Source organism: Triticum urartu, chromosome 2 (genome assembly GCF_003073215.2).
Source record: "Triticum urartu cultivar G1812 chromosome 2, Tu2.1, whole genome shotgun sequence".
NCBI classification, from domain to species: Eukaryota; Viridiplantae; Streptophyta; class Magnoliopsida; order Poales; family Poaceae; genus Triticum; species Triticum urartu.
The window spans coordinates 503,373,850-503,386,789 of NC_053023.1; positions in this window are offsets into that span (position 1 = coordinate 503,373,850).

Here is a 12,940-nt window from a genome sequence, read left to right on the forward strand (position 1 = left end):
CCTCGACGTGAAGTGTCACAATACACCTCATAATCCTTGGTCTGATCCGGTAAAATCAACACTGGTGAGGTAACCAAACATTTCTTCAACTCCTGGAAACTAGCCTCACATTCCTCAGTCCATATGAACTTGGTATCCTTCTTCAACAACTCCGTCATAGGCTTCGGAATCTTTGAGAATTTCTCAATAAACCTCCGGTAGTATCCTGCGAGTCCAAGAAAACTCCGGATCTCTCCAACTGTTGTTGGCGCTTCCCACTTGGTTACGGTATCAACTTTAGTGGGATCTACTGCTATACCTTCTCCGGATATAACGTGTCCGAGAAATCCAACTTCTTTCAACCAAAACTAACATTTGCTAAACTTGGCATATAATTGATGTTCTCTGAGCTTTCCAAGAACCAAACGCGGATGCTCCTCATGCTCCTCTTCATTCTTCGAGTAAACCAGGATATCATCAATGAACACTACGACGAACTTATCCAAGAACTCCATAAACACTTTGTTCATCATGTTCATAAAATATGCAGGTGCGTTAGTCAGACCAAACGACATAACGGTATACTCGTACAGCCCATACCTGGTGGTAAAAGCCGTGTTAGGTATATCCTGTTCTCGAATCTTCAACTGGTGGTATCCTGATCGCAGATCGATCTTGGATAATACCTTAGCTCCTTGCAATCGATCAAACAGATCATTGATCATCGGTAGTGGGTACTTGTTTTTGATGGTTACTTCATTCAATCCTCAATAATCAACAACCATCCTTAACGATCCATCCTTCTTCTCCACTAGAAGTACTGGCGATCCCCAAGGCGAAGAACTTGGGCGAATATATCCTTTATCCAGTAACTCCTTAATCTGCTTCTTAATTTCCACCAAATCCTTTGCAGACATCCTATATGGTCTCTTTGATATTGGCCCTGTGCCTGGCAAAAGCTCAATCAAAAACTCAATATCTCTATCCGGTGGCATGCCTGGCAATTCTTCTGGAAATACTTCGGGGAAATCCTTCACTACTGGTACTTCCTCCTGCACAACTCCTGTTAAAAAATTTACTTGAGTCCTCTTCGGCACATGCCGGGATACATACTTGATCCTTCTCCCTTCTGGGGTGGTAAGCAAGATCGACTTACTGGCGCAATTGATGTTTCCTCCATACATCGACAACCAATCCATACCTAGAATTACATCCAAACCTTGTGATTCCAATATTATCAAATCCGAGGGGAACACATGCCTACCTATACTTAATGGCACTTGAAAACATCCTTGGCTAGCCATATACTCCGCTCCTGGTGAGCTTACTAACATAGGTGTTCTAAGAACTTTGGTGGGCAGGTTATACTTATCCATAAATCCCCTTGATATGTATGAATGCGATGCACCAGTATCAAAAAGAATGAGTGCAGTAAATGACTTAATCAAAAACTTGCTGATTACTGCATCCGGCTGCTCTTCAACCTCCTCCACGTTAACGTGGTTCACCTGTCCCCTGTTGAAAGGGTTCGGCTTCTTCCCAGAGCTTCCATTGCCATTTCCATTCTGTGATTCAGGACATTCATTGGCATAATGTCCGGTCTTCTGGCACTTAAAACAAGTGACTTGGCTCAGGTCTCTCTTGGCTGGGGTTGATGGGTTGGTACGGTTCTGGCCGTTGCTTCCTCCATTCCCATTACCATTCTTGGTGCCATTGTGATTGTGCGAGCTACCTCCTCCATGGGTATGCTGAAAATGTCCTCCCAGTCTAGGGGTAAAACGTGGCTTCTGCTGAGCTCCTGAATTGTGCTTCCCTTGTCCATACTTCCTCTTGCGATTCTCAATCTGCTGCTGCTTCCCTTCAATCATGAGAGCACGACCTACCAACTCCTGGTAGTTGTTGAAGGTTGCTACCATCAATTGCATGCTCAACTCATCATTCAGTCCTTCCAAAAACTTCTCCTGCTTAGCTGCATCCGTAGCAACGTCATCTGGGGCATAACGTGCTAATTTACTAAAGTCCTCCACATACTGGCCAACTGTCCGTCCTCCTTGGCGCAAGTTGCGAAACTCTCGCTTCTTCATGGCCATAGCTCCTGCTGAAACATGGGCAGTTCGAAAAGCCTGCTGAAACTGGTCCCACGTGACAGTGTCGACAGGGAAAGTGGCTGTGAAATTCTCCCACCATGATGCTGCGGGTCCTTCAAGCTGATGTGCGGCAAACTTCACCTTTTCCGCATCCGTGCATCCTGCTGTGGTCAACTCTCTAGCTGTCTTGCGGAGCCAATCATCTGCTACTATCAGCTCGGTGCTACTGGAGAACACCGGCGGATTCAGCCTAAGAAAACAGGCTAAGTGATCAACAGGTGGTGGTGGTGGGTTGTTGTTGTTGTTCCCCTGATTCTGATTCTGGACTAACAACTGCATCAATGTGTTCTGCTGCTGGATCAACTGGGTGAGCTCCGATGGGAAGGTAAATCCGGGATCATGTCTCGGAGGCATCTGAGGTTTAGAAAAGATGAGATTTAAGAATAGAGGGGGTCTAAAGAGAAAACACTACCCATATGCACATGAGGCAAAAGCAAACAATTCACTTCATTCAATCAATCAAACAAGGGCATACAATCGATCTAGCTATCGCAAAAGTGCCCGGAATACTATATTTACATGGTGGACTACTACTACTGATGAGGTGGTCTACTAGAAATATTCTTCAGTTGCAGACTCCATTATATCTGCTCCAGCTTCATCAACATAGTCATCATCGCTATCATCTGGATCCGAGTTGGTGTCGTCGATGATGATGTAGTCTTCCAGGCGAATCTCCTTGGGTTCTTTGTCTTCTTCTACTGGTGTAGGGCCTCCCATAAATATTCCGATCTTCTTGATCAGATCGTCATTCTTCTCCACTAATACTTCGATTTCCTCTTCATAATCTTCACGTGTAGCCTTGAGTTCTTCCTCTAGTTCCTTGATTCTTGTCCTCGCCTTCTTTAGATCTATCATGTCAGCGCACATCTGGTTCTCCTGACGTCGAATGTGCTGGTTTAACTCCTTGATAAAAGCTGCGACTGATCTATCCTTTCTGGTGCTGATCATCTCCGAGTGCTCATCTCGGCACCCACAAATCTGGTAGATTGTATCCTTGAGATCATTGCGGTAAACTTCTCCAATGCGTCCCATGGCGATGTGAGCTGCCATGCTCTTTCCTAGACTCCAAGTTGGTGCATCAAAAGAAAACTCTATGGGCTCAGTGACTGGCATGAACGTCCTTCCTGGAACTTGAACTTGAATCATCCAGCGCTCTTTTTCTGGTAAAGTGGCGTTGTAGGTTCCGGTGAAGCTTGGTACTCCTATGTTCAGGTATCTAGTGACTTCCTTCAAGTGACGTCCAAAGGGTGTATCTTCATCCGGTTGCGTGAACTTGTTCCTTGCATCCGCCATCCTAAAAGAGTAGAAAAGATGAGGAGTTGGAATGAGAAGAGAGTGAGTAGTGATCTAGGTCTTTAGCTTAGTGGTCGTGTCCTACAGTCAGCGTGTGCTCTGATACCATCTTGTAGCGACCAGACCTCAAACGGTCCAATCTCTGTTCTTAGGTGTCATCCCTGAATCAGTAATGCTGACACTACACAGTACTTGAAGGATTTATAACAGAGTAGCAATCACACACTTATTACATCGAGTGTCTCAAAAGAGAACTTATTACAATAAATATGGCTTAAGGCCATCTAATTACGATAACAGCGGAAGGCTTGGAAGATAAATGAGTCCATCAACTCCAACGGCATCACTGAGTATAGAACCACGACCTAAAAATACCTTAATCGTCATCTGAAAAGTCTGTAACATTAACGTTGCAGCCCGAAACGGGTCAGCACATGGAATATGCTAGCAAAATAACACATAGAGAGTAATGGAATGAAATAGGCTATTCTATATGCATATTTGGCTGGTGGAAAGCTCTATGGTTACAGTTTTGCGTAAAGCCAATTTTTCCCTACTTCAAAGGAATAATTTTATTTAACTATCATGGTAGTTGTTAAACATTGAGAATGGTTGACAACATTCTCAATCCCAATTAAGCATCATCATTAACAAAACCCAACAAAATTAATTTTAGAGTAACATGTTGAGATTCACATAATAATACAGGTACTAGATACTCAAGATGTCCATAACCGGGGACACGACTAATCATGATTAGTTTATACACTCTGCAAAGGTTTGCGCACTTTTCCCCACAAGACTCGATCGCCTCCATTTGGTTTCTCGCACTACATGGTGTTTGAGAAACGGATGACCGAGACATAGTCTTTCAGAAGTGCTAGCACCTTACGACCGGGTAGACCGTTACACCTACTTTCCCCTACATCTGCTAGTCTACCACTGTAAGAGTTCGCACAACTTAATCAACTATGCTAGAGCCCATAATAGCTTGTGGCTGCACACGGAAGTTTCTATCATGAATAATCTCATGATCCCTTTGAGCCTGGGTGGCGGCCCAAAAGAAAAACAGGCAATCGCTGGAATACCCAGGTGCCTCAATCCACCCAAATGTGTGTTTAAGTTGCCACCTTAAATAAACCATTAATTAACAATCTCACATCTGTCATGGATACACTCACCCAATCCATGTCTACTAGCATGGCATGGCATAATAAGCAAACGTAGAAGTAACTCCCAAAGGTTTGATAATAACAGGTAATAGGTTCTACCTCATATACTTCCCAAACCCACAAGTTAATTAGATCCTAATCATGCAATGTGTGAAGATTGATCTAATGCAATAAAACTGGGTAGAGGGAAAGCATGATCAAAGTGTTACTTGCCTTGTTGATGATCCAGGAAACCTAGCGATTCGAAGTAGCAAGCGGCGCACTCCGGGTACTCTATCGCAAACAAACAAGCATACAATAAGTACTCAACTAATGCACAGGTAAAACTCAAATAAGAGATCTAACCAGAAAGTTCAACTTAAGAACTCCGGTTGGCAAAAAGAATCAAACCGAACGAAGCAACGAAAGACAAACGGCAAAAGAAATAGGCTTTGTTTCCTATTCTGGATCTGGGGCAATTTTTACAGTGGCAAAAACGTTAAGTTGGTTAAACGAAAAGAGGGTTTCGAGACGAAACTCCAGGCGCTTGAATCGCCTGATTCCGATAAACGAGCGAAAAGTTAGACTAAAACGAAAATCGGATCAGAAATCTCGATCTGGAAAATCGCGGATTTAATCCGAGAAAAAGAAAAATGATGAACGTTCGTTAAAACGAACGAACAAACGAACACTCGCTAATTAAATAAACCAGAAAAACCGATCTATTAAAAAACAAAACTAAAAAAACGAACAAAACCGTCGGAAAACCGAACGGTTTTTCAAGAAAAACCGGAGGCGAAAAAAAACTACCTCCGGCGAACGGCGGCGGCGCGGGCGGGCTGCGGGCGGCTAGGGTTAGGGTTTTGGGCAGGGCGCGACTTGGGCTTTTGCCGGGGCCTCGGGGTGCTATAAAGAGGCCCGGCCAGGAGGAGTCCTGGCCGGTTACGGCCCAAGGTCGGTTCGGATTTTTTTTAAAAATAATTACGCTCGATAAAAGATCAAAAGAAATACTAAATGGAGTCCAAAAATCCTGAAATAAATTTTCCCCGGCTTCTAAAACAAGCCGCACAGGATGAACATTTATTTGGGGCCTAAATGCAATTTTGAAAAACGCGCATTTTTCCTAAACTCAAATAAAATATCAAATAAAACCAAAATAAAATCTTATTTGATTTTTTATTAAATCCTCAATATTTCTTTATTTTGGGAAAGTCATTTTATTCCCTCTCTCATATTTTTTTGTAATAGAAATAATTGAAGATAAAATAAATAAAATCAAATGATCCTATTTTCAAAATTTGAGACAACTCAAATATGAAAATAAGGAAATCCCCAACTCTCTCTGAGGGTCCTTGAGTTGCGTGAAATTTCTAGGATCAACTAAAATGCAATAAATATGATATGCAATGATGATCTAGTGTATAACATTCCAAATTGAAAATTTGGGTTGTTACACGCCAGCGTTGTTGGGGTCGTTTGTTGTAGTAGGGCCTGTCGCAGTGTCGTCCAACTCTTCATTTTCATCAGTGTCGCGCGATGAAGAATATGAGCTGGCCACCAGAGAAGGAACCTTGACCTTCTTGAATTTCTTCGGTGGAGGTGCAGACCAGTCAAAATCTTCATTGAGACCCATTTTCTTCAGATCTTCTTCACCATACAGATGTGACGGGATTGCCCAGGTGCGACCGAAGACTTGATGGAGGTAGTAATGGTTTTTCTTCACTGCATTGTGTGTGGCAGTCATGTTGTGAAGAAGTGAACCAAACTGACGCTTAACCCATTTGTGATTTCGACCCACCTTCTGGTGAAGACTAAGCAAAAGTTCACGGTCAGTCATCACGCGCGGAGCAGTGGCTTGAGGAGTGGACTTGGGTGCATTGGCAGAGTCATGTGTGGCAGAGTCATCATTGGTGGAATAAGATGCAACTTTGTGAAACTGACCATCCAACGGACGAATGCCTTCATCTATTACAGCTGGTGCCTTGCCCTTTCCATCAACTGAGGAACATGTCTGCTTGAGGACTTCAATTGGGGGCAAGTAGCCAAGGTGATTCTAAAAATCAGCTTTGTAGTTGAGTGAAGACCTTGTCCTGAGGAATCTCATAATCCATGGTGCATAAGGCTTCAGTTCAAACGGAGGCACTGCAACATTTGCCATAGTCCTCATGAAGAAATCATGATAATTGACAAGAATGCCATGAACGATGTTGAATACCAGATTCTTCATGATGCCAACAATTTCCTCATCAGATGAGTCGTGGCCTTTGATAGGACTGATTGTCCTCGTAAGAATACAATAGACAGTTCTGGGCACGTACAGCAATTCCTTCACGAGGAATTTGGTTCTTAGTGCTTGACCTGGCTTCAAAGGTTTCATCAGCACCTGCATGTAATGATGTGTGAGCTCAGGTTCACTGTAGATGCAGCGAGCTTCTTCAAGGGGAGGACTGAGTGGTAGAGCATGAAGCAATTCAGAGGCTGGTGCAGTGTAGTGAGTGTTTTCAGACATCCAGTCCAGCACCCATGAATTCACATCTTCAGCATCTCCGGTGATGTGCAGCGTTGCATAGAATTGAAGAATCAGTTCTTCATTCCAATCGCAGATGTCAGAGCAAAAGTTTAGCAGTTCAGCGTCGTGAAGAACACTGAGGACTGGTGCGAAGCACGACAGAGATTCCATATCCACGTGAGGAATATGCTCATGGTAGAAGATTTTCTCCTTGTTGAACAGCACCGAGGAATACAAATTGGCTTGACTAGCAGTCCAGAAATGCCTCTTCCTAATGCGAGCAGAGTTATGTGGGTTGTAATCTTCGAAGAATACGTGCTCGCCGAAGAAATCATCAGCCTTGAACTTTTGCTTGCGTGAGAATGGATCCTTTGGCTTCGGCAGAGGAGTGTCAGTGAGTTGCATCATGACCTCAGGAATCTCAATCGCAGGTTCTTCAGGAGGAGGAATTTCTGGTTCCTCTTCAGTGGCAGTCTGCGTCTTCAAATGTTCAGCAACAGCATTTTCTTCAGCACGAGTGGCTGGAATTTTCTCATGCACAGATGAAGTGGGGTGAGTTTCTTCAGAGCCCATTTGAACAGTTGGTGCAGGCGACTGAGGTATTTGCTGCAGCGGTGTGAACATTGGAGAGTTTGGATGCCGACTTTCCCAGAATTCATCACTGATTACGGGTGTGGAGCAACCAACGTCCACATCTTCATCTTCCATTTCTTCAATGCCAGTCTCTTCAGCTGTGAACTGAGGCATAGGTGAGGAGATGACATGTGTTGAAGGGATCACATCCACTTCAATTTCTTAATCAATCTGCTTTGACGAAGGAGCAGAAGGAGTTTCTTCATCAGGTCCCTTGGGGATCACATATTCTTCATCAAAAGGAACAAGGTCCTTTGATGGCCTAGTTGAGATGGGAACATCATCAATGGGATTTGCAAATGAACTTGTCATAGGCTTCATCTTCTTCAGAGCTGAAGAATCCGAAGCAACTGATGCTTTCCTTTTCTTCACTGCAGCATGCTCTGCAGCCTTGGTCTTCTTCACATCTGATGCAGATGGAAGGATTGGAGTTGAAGTTGGCACAGGAGCAGCTGAGGAATCTGGTTGATTTTCTTCATTTTTTTCAGGCACACCACTAGTGGGTGCCCTGGCAATTTCTTCAGCGGCTGGAATGCAGTCATCAGCCCTGGAACTCACGTTTTCTTCAACAGCCTGATTGTCATCAGCGGTGCTAGCATTTTCTTCAGTAGGCTGAGTAGATGCTTCAGCCTGAGGAATTTCCTGTTGCGCTGGGGCTGCAACATTGAAAGTGAAGTTATCCGCAAGTTTCACAAAACGAACCTTGGCTCCAAGCCAATCAGCGCGATATGCGTCAAAGTCATCACTGAGTTTCTTGATCTCAGTCTGAATAGTGACAAGTTCTTCAGTTGTCATAGAGACAACGTTTTTCTTCAGATAGCACTCTTTCTTGTACTGCGTTTTCTTGATCTGCCTGGCCTTCTCAAATTTCCACTTTTCTTCTTGAATGAAGTGGGTCAGCATGTGACTTTGGCCAGGAGTCAGCTTGAAGTCAGGCATGGGAGTGTTGGGGTCCTTGTGCCAAACATCAATGTAGTCGAGGATCAACTTGGGATCCAAAAGAAGTGGCACATTTGCTCTCTTGGCTCTAGCGGCCCTGACTTTCCTATCTCTGATGATTTCTGCAAGTTCATCATCATCAGCTTCGTCTTCTTCAGACGGCACTTGGAAAGCGACTTGTTTCTTCTGAGGACTTGGGCAAGGACCTCGTCCAGCAGTGTCCTTTGTCTTTAGGAGAGAGGGCCCAGCTGAGGAACTTGGTGCAGCTGAGGAACTAGCTGAGACACCTGAGGCAATGGAGATGCCTGCAGTCCTTTGGCACGAGGCGAGATGCACAGGTGCTGAGGATTTAGTCGGAACAGCTGAGGGCTTTGGCGGAGGAGCTGAGGACTTTGGAGGAACAGGAGCAGCATGAGGAATTGGCCGTGAGGGCTTTGAGGATTCTGGCCGTGAGGGCATTGCTGAGGAACTTGGCCTTGAGGGCATTGTTGGTGAAGCACTTGGCTTACGCGCAGGCTTCTTTGACATAGCCTTATTTGGCTTGACAGCAAAGGCCTCAGTAGTGGCAGCAGCAGCAGCAGAGTCTTCATTGAATTTCCTCACTGCTTCTTTGGCTTGCTTAGCCAACTTGGCTTGGCGCTTGGCCCATTCGTCAGGATAGTCCTCACCGCGCTTGAGGCTGGTGGGATCAGCTATTTGGCCAGGTGCCAAAGGAGGTCTTGGGCATGGAGGATTGAGTGCGAATTTCTTCATATACTTGGGAGTGACATATCTGTACTCCCTCCACTCTCTATCCCATCTCCTCTCTATCTTCTGAATGCGCACTTTGCGCTCATTCTTGGTTTCCTTAGTAGGTGTGCAGTACCCAGCATATATTTCATCAGGGATCTCAAACGCTGTATTGACCTCAGGCCTCTTTCCTCCCTTCTGTGGCTTCTTACCGTCAGCCATTTTCTTCAGTTGAGGAATTTGGACAATTGAATTCTCTGAAGAAGTATGCAACTTTTCTTCGAGGAACGCTGCAAATGAGTTAAGTTGATGAGAACCTAGTGATTCAGCAGCTGACATGTGTACCTGTGAATAGAGTATAGTTGCGAGGAATTTGGATAGGTCATATGCGTTCTCAGAGGGTTTTTCAAAAAGAACAAGTTTGAGGAATTTTACCAAATGAGTCTTGAAGAATTTCATTAAGCGTTCTTTGTCTTAGGTTCCAGAGTTGTATAGATCGAAGATCCACACAATTGAGGAATCTTGAAGAAAAATGATGCTTATAGAAACGAATCAAGAACAAATGACTTGTGAGGTGTTTAGTGTGTGACGCTATGAAGAAAACCACCTTTGAAGATTTTGAAGATAATCATTCGAATCAACGAGGGCAGTAAAAGTAACTTTTAATTACCCTGGACGAAGAACACGACGAACAGTGAGGTGTAGAGATGAAGTTCGTCTGTGTAGATCTTACACGCCCTAACTCAGCGGAGGAAGACGGCTACGGCGACGGCGGAGTGAAGATTTCCGCGGTCGGCGCGAGTACGTCGGCGACGAGGTCGAGGCAGTGAAGCTCTTCCTCACCGGCGGCGATGAAGTAGCGGCGGCGCTAGGGTTTGAGAAGCTCGAGCTGGAGAGAGGTCGAGCGGAGTAAAAGAAGTGAGGAAGGGAAGGAGGGGTATTTATAGCCACGGTGAAAAACTGCTCGCCCGAAGAAATTGGACGAACGTGCCCTTGATCCTTCTCATTCGCTTGACATGTGTCACCCATGTACTGAGAGGTGGAGATTGTGTGCGATCATGGGTGAATGGATAAGTGTATCGTGGGATGCAGAACGGTTTGAGCGGCAAAGCCGAAAATTTGGATAAGATAGGTTTTAAAGTTCCGTTCGCAATTTCTTCAGCTGACAAGGACACAGTGAAGATTTTGAACGAGTTTCAAATAGAACGCACATGAAGAATTTGTGAATAGATTGGGTTGAGTATAGCATAGAGGGGGAAGGGTCCGATCACATTCACTTAGCAGAAAAACCAACTTGAAGAATTAGCAATAAGTGAATGTTGTAGAGGACATAAACTTATATATATATATATAGTCAATGAAGAAAAACGACGGAAGCAGTGAAGACAATGCAAAGTTGAAGAATATGAATAATTGAGGAATTTCAACTTTTGGTGGTGGCGTGACCCACGTATAAGAATGATGATTTCATACACCACGTACAATTAACGTAGGGTTCTGACAATCAAATTCTTCGTTAATTTCTTCACACTAAGAGTGTTGTTCTTCATTGAATTGAAGAAAAATGTTTCTTCATGTGTTGCACATCTAAGTCATCAATTTTGCATAAGTGTTAGGATGAGTGTCCTTTTCAAAGAACATTCGAAGATTCTAGGATATTTAGCTCACACCGCAACTTGCTAAATCTCTTCTCATCCAAGGGATTTGTGAAGATATCGGATAGCTGTTCTTCAGTCTTCACATGCTCAATAGAAATGCTGCCCTTCAACACATGATCACGAAGAAAATGATGACGAATCTGAATGTGCTTTGTCTTCGAGTGCTGAACTGGGTTGTGAGCAATCTTGATGGCACTCTCATTGTCACAGTAGAGAGGCACATCCTTCATGTTGACGTTGTAGTCCTTGAGAGTTTGCTTCATCCATAGCAATTGGGCACAGCAAGAACCAGCGGCAATATACTCAGCTTCAGTAGTAGATAGTGATACACAGTTTTGTTTCTTCGAGGACCAACAGACCAAAGATCGTCCGAGGAAATGACATGTACCAGATGTTGACTTGCGGTCCACACAATCACCAGCATAGTCAGAGTCAGAATATCCAATGAGATCAAAAGCCGAGCCCTTGGGGTACCATAATCCAAGTGTTGGTGTGTGAGCTAGATATCGAAGAATATGCTTCACAGCCTTATGGTGTGATTCCTTCGGTGTAGCTTGAAATCGGGCACACATGCAAACACTAAGCATTATATTTGGCCTAGATGCACATAAGTATAATAAAGAGCCAATCATGGAGTGGTATACCTTATGATCAAAGTTAATACCATTTTCATCAGTGCACAGATGGCCATTTGTGGGCATAGGAATTTTGACGCCTTTGCAATCTTGCATGCCGAATTTCCTCAGTACATCCTTGAGGTATTGCTCCTGAGATATGAATATGCCATTGCGCTGTTGATGAATTTGAAGTCCTAAGAAGAATTTCAGCTCTCCCATCATAGACATTTGATATTCTTCACTCATCATATAGGCAAATTCATCACTATAACATTGGCCAATACAGCCAAAGATAATATCATCAACATATATTTGGCACACAAACAATTCACCATCATAAGATTTAGTGAAAAGAGTAGGGTCGAGTGAACCGGGTTTGAAGCCTTTTGTCATGAGGAATTCCTTCAAGGTATCATACCACGCCCGTGGGGCCTGCCTGAGGCCATAGAGGGCCTTGTTGAGTCTGAAGACTTTGTTAGGATTCTTTGGATCTTCAAAACCTGGGGGTTGAGCAACATATACTTCTTCCTCAAGCTTACCATTGAGGAATGCACTTTTCACATCCATTTGATATAAAGTGATATCATGATGGTTAGCATAAGCAAGTAATATGCGAATAGCCTCAAGTCTAGCAACAGGTGCAAAATTTTCATCGAAATCAATTCCTTCAACCTGTGTGTAGCCTTAAGCTACAAGCCGTGCCTTATTCCTCACCACAAGGCCATTTTCATCTTGCTTGTTGCGGTAGATCCACTTTGTGCCGATGATATTGTGCTTGCAAGGATTTGGACGTTTGACCAGTTCCCAGACATTGTTGAGCTCGAACTGATGTAATTCTTCTTGCATGGCCTGAATCCACTCAGGCTCCAGAAATGCTTCATCTACCTTAGTGGGCTCTGTAATAGAGACAAAAGCATAGTGCCCACAAAAGTTAGACAAATGTGAAGCTTTTGAGCGTGTGAGAGGACCTGGCGCTTTGATGTCATTGATGATCTTTTCAACTTGCACTTCTTTTGCAATACGAGGATGAGCTGGTTGTCGTTGAAGAATTTGATCAGCGTTTTCTTCAGCACCATTTTCTTCAGCATTTTCTTCAGGTGCATTAGCTCGACGTTCTTCATGTTCTGGAATGAATTCTTCAGCAGATTCTTTAGTAGGAATGACATCCTCAGTAGCCTTGAATTTGATAGTTTCCTCAGGCGCTGGTTCATCTATCACAGTAGGTAGGTGCTCTCTTTGCGAGCCATTAGTTTCATCGAACCGCACATCTATAGTTTCAACA